Raw genomic sequence first — 8,632 nt, 5'->3', positions numbered from 1 at the left:
AATGGAGCTGATTTGGGGCCAAGTGTGAGCCTGTCTTTCCTGCATCTAAATAGCTATTTTTATTCCCGTTTTCCCCAAATATCGTCATAATCTGATCCCTCAACATCCACCACAGTGATATTTCCCCCCAGGCCATTTCCTGGAGTCGCACAGGGATCAAATTACCTCAAACGTGATCTCGGTCACCAAGTCTCGTGAAGTCCTGCGATACTTTCCTGCCGACTGGCCAACGACAGGTAGGACGCTTTGCGGTGGTGGTTTTAGCGTAACCTATGTGGGGTTTGGCGTAACCTATGTGGGATTCGAAATAACGAAGGTTATGCCAAACCCCACATAGGTTACGCTAAAACCACCACCGCAAAGCGTCCTACCTGTCGTTGGCCAGTCGGCTGGAAAGTATCGCGGGACTTCACGAGACTTGGTGACCGAGATCACGTTTGAGGTAATTTGATCCCTGTGCAACTCCAGGAAATGGCCTGGGGCGAAATATCACTGTGGTGGATGTTGAGGGATCAGATTATGACGATATTTGGGGAAAACGGGAATAAAAATAGCTATTTAGATGCAGGAAAGACAGGCTCACACTTGGCCCCAAATCAGCTCCATTTTACAACTGACTTGGACGCTATTGATCTCAAAACAACGCTAGGACGGCCAGAAACGCCGCGGACATCACTTGGTGAGTGGTCAAATCATAATTAATGCCAGGAGATGGGTCCAGGTTAAAAAAAAACGAAATTCTCCTTTAAAATCAAATGTAATTTTCTCATGGAACTCCCATCACTTCCTCACTGAACACAGCATCAGCTCCCGGGAGGCTCCAGTCCGTCCCGGCCAGCCTCTCCTGTGGAAACACAGAGACATATTAATCATAACACATCCCATATGTTCCTCACCACCTCGCCGCCCGGGGACGCCAGCGTTTTCCCAGCAGGCGTGGGACGGGGAAGGGGAGGGGGTGGCAGCAGGCGTGGGACGGGGAAGGGGAGGGGGTGGGGGTCTTTTATCCTAGGTGGTGGTAACGGATCTGTAGTCCAAAGCCTGGATCTGGATCTGAAAACCGGGCCAGAGGAATCCCACCCTCCCCTCCCACTGTGGGAATGTGGTTTCCACATAGCAGACCCACTCTGGCTGTGGATAGGGGGGCGGGGGGGGGGGCGCTATTATGAAATCCCCCTGCCTGTGTGTGTGTGTGTGTGTGTGTGTGTGTGTGTGTGTGTGTGTGTGTGTGAGTGTGTGTGTGTGTGTGTGTGTGTGTGTGTGCCTGTGTGTGTGTGTGTGTGTGTGTGTGTGTGTGTGTGTGTGTGTGTGTATGTGTGTGTGTGTGTGTGTTGTCTTGATTCTCTGCCAATAGTTCTCAATCCAGTGAAGACCGATCACTAATTGGTAGAAACTGCTCTCCGATATAAGGGTTAGAAAGTGCAGCTCAGTTGTGTATAACTCCAACTAGCTTCTGCACTTTGATTAAGCAGTTAGGTGGGAACAATTCGCCTAGCGCTAACTGCCGGAATGGTGTTCCAGACTTCTCACCCCGCTACCACCAGCTTTAGCGGTCTTGTCCGACCAGCCAGGAGACGGGCGCTAAAACTGGTCAAGTCTGTTATTATGGCAGCTTGTTCCTCTGAATCTTGCACTTGTTATCGACTAGGTAATGTTTAACGACTGGATAAAGTCGTAGGGGCGCTGCTATTTCAACCAGTAACCATTAGTGTGTCACACGCACCTTTTAACCATATGATTACCATCAAGGGGAATAACACATAAATCATTGTCCACTCCTATACTTTAAATCCAATTGATTTGTTTTATTTATAGAGTTTAGCAAGGTGCAGCATTAGCATTGATTAATAATACAATTTCATGATAATACAATTACATATTATGGTTGCTAATGAGCTTCTTCACTAATTGGGAAGTACTTATCCAATTTGCTATGGTGGGGATAGACTGAAGTTGTTTCTTCGTCAAGAAACTTCCTCTTCACCGTCAACGTTGAGCGGTATGGCTGAGCACGGAGGTGCTGCGTCCTTTCGGAGTGGTGATGGATAAAAAGAGGATTGATTGATGTGGCCTACTGAGTTTCAGCATGAGCCAGTGGGCCCTTTCTCCTCCAGCCTGTGACTCACTGAACGCCCGCGTCCAGTGTCGAATGGGGAAGTGCCATAGAGCCTCGGTGCATGGTCATTCCTAGGTCCGCTGAGCACACTTCTGCCTCCTCCTCTCAAGCCACTATTAATCCACAGACATCACTTTAAATCCATCCTGTGCGTCCTCTCGATATAAGGCTCAGTCTCCTCTTCTCGCTGTGGTGGTGAGCCTAGTAGGTACAGGCAAAGTCCAATACACTACCTCAGTGGGGGGAAATGTCCAGTCTCTTTTGTAGCTCTGCCCGTGGGTCACTGAGATAGATCCTCGCGCACCTCCCGATGTGCGGCTCACCAGTCCAGCCCTTAGTTGGGTCCAGAGTAAGATCCTCTTCTGTGTGGGATCCTCTTCGATGCAGACTGGCCACGATGTATTTGAGCCAATTACTTTTATAATGTTTGTGTGACCCATGTACAGAGAGGCCTGTCCAAATGCTGGCCATTCACCATCGCTCCACCTCGCTTCTGTCCATATATGGTTATCGCTCTGTCTTGATTTCGCAATTGATGGAAATTCCCGTATTCGGTTGACGCAAATTCCCGTATTCGCTCAGAAGTCACATGACTGGTGTCTCTTGTGTAATAGTCATCACAAGATCACAAGACTAAATGATTTCTATTCACTCTGCTTAATGAACATTTCACATAGCACTAACATCTTTAACCTTTTAATACCTTGGTTTCAATACTCATGTCAATCACACCTAGTCAATTCATCTCTCGATAATTGACAATTAATACTGGCTCAATCATCAACAACAGCTTATCATTAATAATGATCATTATCACCACTGATTGTAATAATGGCTCATTGATTGTAACATGTACTGATCGACTGTCGTCACAATCAATCACTACATCTCTCAATCATTTAATCCCTCGTGACCTATATTCCATTACCAGGTAACACGGCTTGACCTTTAACCCAATACTCCAGAATACTTTGCCTTAATCATCCACTCTCCATTGAATCACATTTCTTGATTACCCTGATACATTTCATTCTCAAAGATTAAACGTATGATTTAGATGATACATGATATGATATGATTTATGACAGATAAAGATTATTATTCATGTCAATTATAAATCCTTATGCATTGCTTAGTTTGTTAATTATAACCAATCATTTCACATGACTTAAGACCTTATATTTGTGAGTTCCATACTTCTGCTTTTTGGCTGCAATGTCCATTCTGCTGAATGCCTATGGCGCAACGGACAGATTGGCTCCGCGGCCTTGGTGACTCATGAGCTAAGCCGTAACATTTAGGCCGCACATAGTGCTTCATCTGCGGCCTATTTCAACAGTGTGTGTGTGTGTGAGAGAGAGAGAGATTGAGAGAGGATGTAATTGTTAGAGCATGTTACAGTAATGTGTGTATTTGTGTGCTTTGTATTTTGTTTTTTTCCTGCATGCTTGCCAGTTGTGTGTCCCGCGTGGAATTGCATTTTTTTTACAGTGCACCTGAAGGCAACATGCAAGATACCCGCTGAATAAGTGTCCAAATGTTCATGTTCTGACCAATACTCCACTTCTGTTGTAACATTTCAGTCTGGAATATGGAATATCTTTCAGTAAACATTTAAATAATTAACTCATTGGTTTCGGATTTATTTCGCTTCAAGAGTGCATTTTTGTTTGTATGACCCTCAACACAGGCTTTGAGAATCCCGGGCCACTTACTGATACTTATATGCTTAAATTAACCCCCTCATATTCGGGTTTATTTCAAGAAAAACGTTTTGGCTAGTGGACATTCTAATTGGCTGGTAACTTTAAAATCTAGCAGCCATATTGGCAGGTGGTCAAAAAAGTAAATTTCAAGCCGTGCAGGGAGAGCAGGTGGTGACATAGGAGTGAGTGAGAAAAGGATCAAATATTGGTCGTTAAGACTGAATAATGACATCATAGTGACATTGACATAGTGAAGAGCAACTTTAAATTTAATCAGCTGATCTACTATTAACTGAGCAGAGTTGTGTCACAGACAGACTCCTTTCCCATAATGTCAGATAAATGAATGCCAAGTTCCCCCTTCCATGCTTCTCTAATCCTCTCAGTAGAGGCCGTGCTGCAGTTGGCAAATAGACATACAAATCTAAAAATGAGATGCTTGGAGTGAGGAGGGCTCAGCAAAACATCGAACAAAGCATGTTCATTTGGGAGCACTTCAAAAGTATGAATCTTGAACATAATCTCTGATTTGCAGGTATACGAGGCAGTGCGTGCCGGGCAACTCAAACCTCCTCTTCAGTTGATCAAAGGGTGCAAAATGACCATCTATATATAGGTCTCTGATGGAAACCAGCCCTTTCTCACTCCAGGCATGGAAAGGTTTGTCTGACCGTGAAGGTAAAAAAGAGTGATTAAGACAAATTGTTGTGTGGACAGTTTTTGGCAGGACTTTGTCCATCTTAGATGTCATTCTGAGGAGGAGTGGGGCGAGAATGTCGCAGAATTTCCTGTAAAATTCGACACCGAATCCATCCAGTTTTTGGCACTTCTGCTTGGCTTCATTTTTCAGGTCCGAAGGATGCCGCTGGGTTGAAGTGAGCGGCTGAATAAACAACACAAGTATGAAGCAGAATGGAGCCCAACTTTCCCCCTGTTGCCCCGGCCATCGTTACATGTTGTGCTGCCAAACTCTGTTCAAAGCCACACAACTTTATTTCACTTCTAGTCCCGATTGTAACTTTTCCAAAGATACCAAACATGTCAGGCTGAATTACAGGGACATATACAGTATGATGCACAAGGCATCTAGATTTCTTTCATTTGATGAAAAAAGGGTTTGTGTTGTTTTCGCCCCTCTCTCTCCCTGGACACCAACAGCTGCACCTCCGTCCGTCAAGCTCCTGAAATTCATGGATGACACCACCCTCATAGGCTCATATCTCTGATGGAGACGAGTCTGCGTACAGGCAGGAGATCAACCATCTGACGACTGGTGCAGTCAAAACAACCTGGAGCTCAATGCTCAAAAGACAGTGGAGGTTGTGGACTGCAGGAGGAACGCAGACCCACCTTCATCCCTCCGCCCCCGACGTCCGACTTAGTAACCACTCCCCCCACTTACATTACCCCCCCCCCCCACCACCTCTACCCCTGCCCCCCCACCCCATTATATGTCACTTTAAAGGACTTTATATTTTGCACTTTATAATTTGTGATTGTTTTTCTGTATTGCTTTGTCTTCTACTGTTGATGTGACCGCTGCACTGCATACTTGCCCTAAGTCAAATTCCTCTTTTGTAATCTCATTACTTACTGTGTAATCTCATTACTTACGGTGGCGATTCAAGTGAATCTTGAATCTTTGTTTCTGTCTTTGAAGCTGCTTAACTCATTCTCCGCCACAGTTTTTCAGAAAGCCACTAGCCATCGCCAGGGTTTTTGATCATTTTCATTAATTTTCGAAGACGCACAGAATATTTTCTTCTATGATGACGTAAAGACTGAATATCCCAAAAGAAAGAAGAGAGCCTTGACTTTCATATGAAAAAAAAAACGATTCTACCTTCATCCGTTCTTTATTTATAATTATCAACACCTGAATGTAGGTTGTTTTCACCAAAAACAGCAGTCTCTGACCAGAAAGTGAAGGACATTTTTGTAAATGAAGTCATCTTCACGGCTCCTGACCCGAATAAATGCCTTTGATGGTGGATACTGGTGGTGTTACACTCAACTATGAACCCCATAATGATTTTGTTCCCCTTTCCGGTCAAACTCGCCCGTAGGCACAGCTTTTACCGTAAAGATTCACCCCGCTATTGAGAGGGAAGTCCGGGTCGTGCGTTCGTCTTGCGAGGGGGGACGACTGGTTGTCTGTGTAGGCTACTGTACGTCAGGAGCAATCTAATCTTCAATCTGAAATTGACATGGCGTCAAGAGTTTAGGAACTGGATTACCTGAGGACAAGTGACTTGTGGACGTGTTGCGTGCAGGTTGTGTGGTGCGTGGTGAAAACTAAATCCTTCACGTTTGAGTGACAGGCTGCCCCCCCCCCCCCGCTGTAATGGAGTCCTGTATGGATAAAAGCTGCTGGACCAGCGTTTGAGCCGTGCCATGGAGCTGTGCTATGGACCTTTTCTGATGGGAGATTGTTGCTTTTTTCTGCTTCCTGGTTTTGTTAGTTAGACAATCGTGGTCGATCTTGTACACAGGGCCGATTCTAGGGGGGGGGCAGGGGTGGGCTATGCCCACCCAAAAATGAATCTTGCCCATTAATCCCATTAATCCTGTATCTCCCTTTTTGAATTCCAGGCGACCGCGCTTAGGGTCGCGACCCGAAGGTTGGAGACCACTGGGTTAGTTAGTTTAGGGCACCTAACAGTAGTTATAGCTTTAATTTGATTTGAGAAATAAGCTCATCCAATGCAAAGAATATTACGGAGTTGATTATTTTAAACTATGGATGAAGGATTGTTATTTATTTGTTAGGGTAACAAAGTCAATCTGCTTTCAAAGTTTTAATTTCAATAAGACTAAAAGTCTTGTAAATATAGGTTTGAAGGCTAAATGGCAAATAGTTTTTTTAGCTATGGTTAAGTCTCACTGCACTAGTCTTTAATTTGATTTGAGAAATAAGATCATCCAATGAAAAGAAATGTTATGGAGTTGATTATTTTAAACTGGATGAAGTATTTTTATTTATTTTTAGGGTAAGTCAATCTGCTTTCAAAGTAGTTTTCTTTGTCACTTTTCAGTTTGAATTTGAATAAGACTAAACGTCTTGGAAATATAGCAATAGTTTTGTAAATAGTTAGTTTGTACATGTTTGCTAATAGTTTTGACAATAATAATGTAAACACTGGCCTGTCACCTGAGTGAAAGTTCCTACTTACAGTTTGGTGACCCAAAACAGAATGGTGACTCCTACTGGAACAATTTGGTTCAGTGTTTATGCCTGTGTTGCTGTCTGTTGTAGTGTAAAACGACTAAAGGGAGAGCAGGTGGTTACATGAAAGTGAGTGAGAAAAGGAGAAGATACTGAATAATGACATCACAACAGTATAATCCTAATGTTAATTTAAAATTAAATATTCTTGGATGAAAGTCCAAAAAACGTCAAATTTTCTTCGGCGCTGCCCTTGCAGGCAGCACCGAGAGTCCATTCCTACCTAAAAGTACTTCCAGCGCCACTGAATATAATGCAATTTAATCCCCATCCCTGAACCCACAACCTCTGGCAACCTACCGCCAAAGTTGCCCCCTACCAGCCCACCCTAGTGTGGCAGGCTAGATACGGGCCTGCTTGTACACCTTTAGACGTGCTGTAATGTTTCACAAGGTGAGTAAGATAGCCATCTATCACATGACGGTGAAAACACTTATTGCCATCCGATGACGTCAATGGCGGGGAAGCATTACATTTTTTTTTTTTTAGAGACGTCAATGGCGGAGAATGAGTTAACGGGGAAATGAGGCTTTAAAGGATTAAAATGTGTGTCGTCCCAAACTACACAGAATAGTTTAGCCTTTTGTTTCTGCAATAACTCAGTCACAACTTGCCTTATTTTAGAAAACCAGCTGAGTCCCTCTGTTGTCACAGTCGATGTGCACATCCGGGAGAAGGCCTCCGTTGTGAAACGAAAAATCAATCTAACTATAAAATTAATCTAAAATAGTCCGGGCAAGTCCCGTCTCTCTGCCGACCCGCAGTCCTTTCCCCCTTGCAATGGACGGGACTTGAACAGGACTCCACCCCACTCCCCAGCTCTTCAAATGGGTTTCAGACAGCACCAAACTGTTCAGTTGACTATTAGCAAAAGTAACAAAATATATTTACAAAATTGAAAGTCCCGTGATCACGGGCCATTGTATTAAGCAAGTTCCCTCTCTGTGTTCTAGTAGACAACAGTCCCAGAACAAAATGCCCATTCAAGCTTTTTCAATGGTTTATAACAGGAAGTGATGTCAAGGGCACCGATACTGCAGTTACAGCGCCCCCTTGCCTAGGAGGAGTAATAGCAAGCTAAATTAGTCAATCTCTCTACTACAGCCACCACTGCTGAAAAGATATCAAGGTTCAAGGTTCAAGGTTTGTCTTTATTTGTCTCCCTTGGGAGAAATGTGTCTTGGAGACAGGGCCACAGCTGCATACATAGAAACATTTTACAGAAAACACCAAAACCAAAAACATTGCATAATACATAATACATCATTGCACATACCCCCGTGATAAAGTGCCTCTAGTCATTTCTAGTTGTCATTAATCATTTTGATTGACAGAGGAACAAATGAGTGTTTATATCTATTATATTTGCACCGCGGTATCCTATATCTCCTGCCAGATTGCAGTAGGGGAGGTCCGGGACGAATTAAGCAGGGGGACGGAGTAAGCTTGTCCTCATATACTATCTTTGACGAAATTCAGGAAGACGATTTTTTCCCCCCATGTTACACTTCCTGGTAGCTCACTTCCTGTGAAATTTCAGCTCGGCCAGTCAGTGGATGGCGGAGATATCCGCAAAAACGTTGC

Source organism: Poromitra crassiceps (genome assembly GCF_964638095.1).
Source record: "Poromitra crassiceps genome assembly, chromosome: 30".
Taxonomy (NCBI): Eukaryota; Metazoa; Chordata; class Actinopteri; order Beryciformes; family Melamphaidae; genus Poromitra; species Poromitra crassiceps.
Note: the sequence above shows the minus strand (reverse complement) of the source record.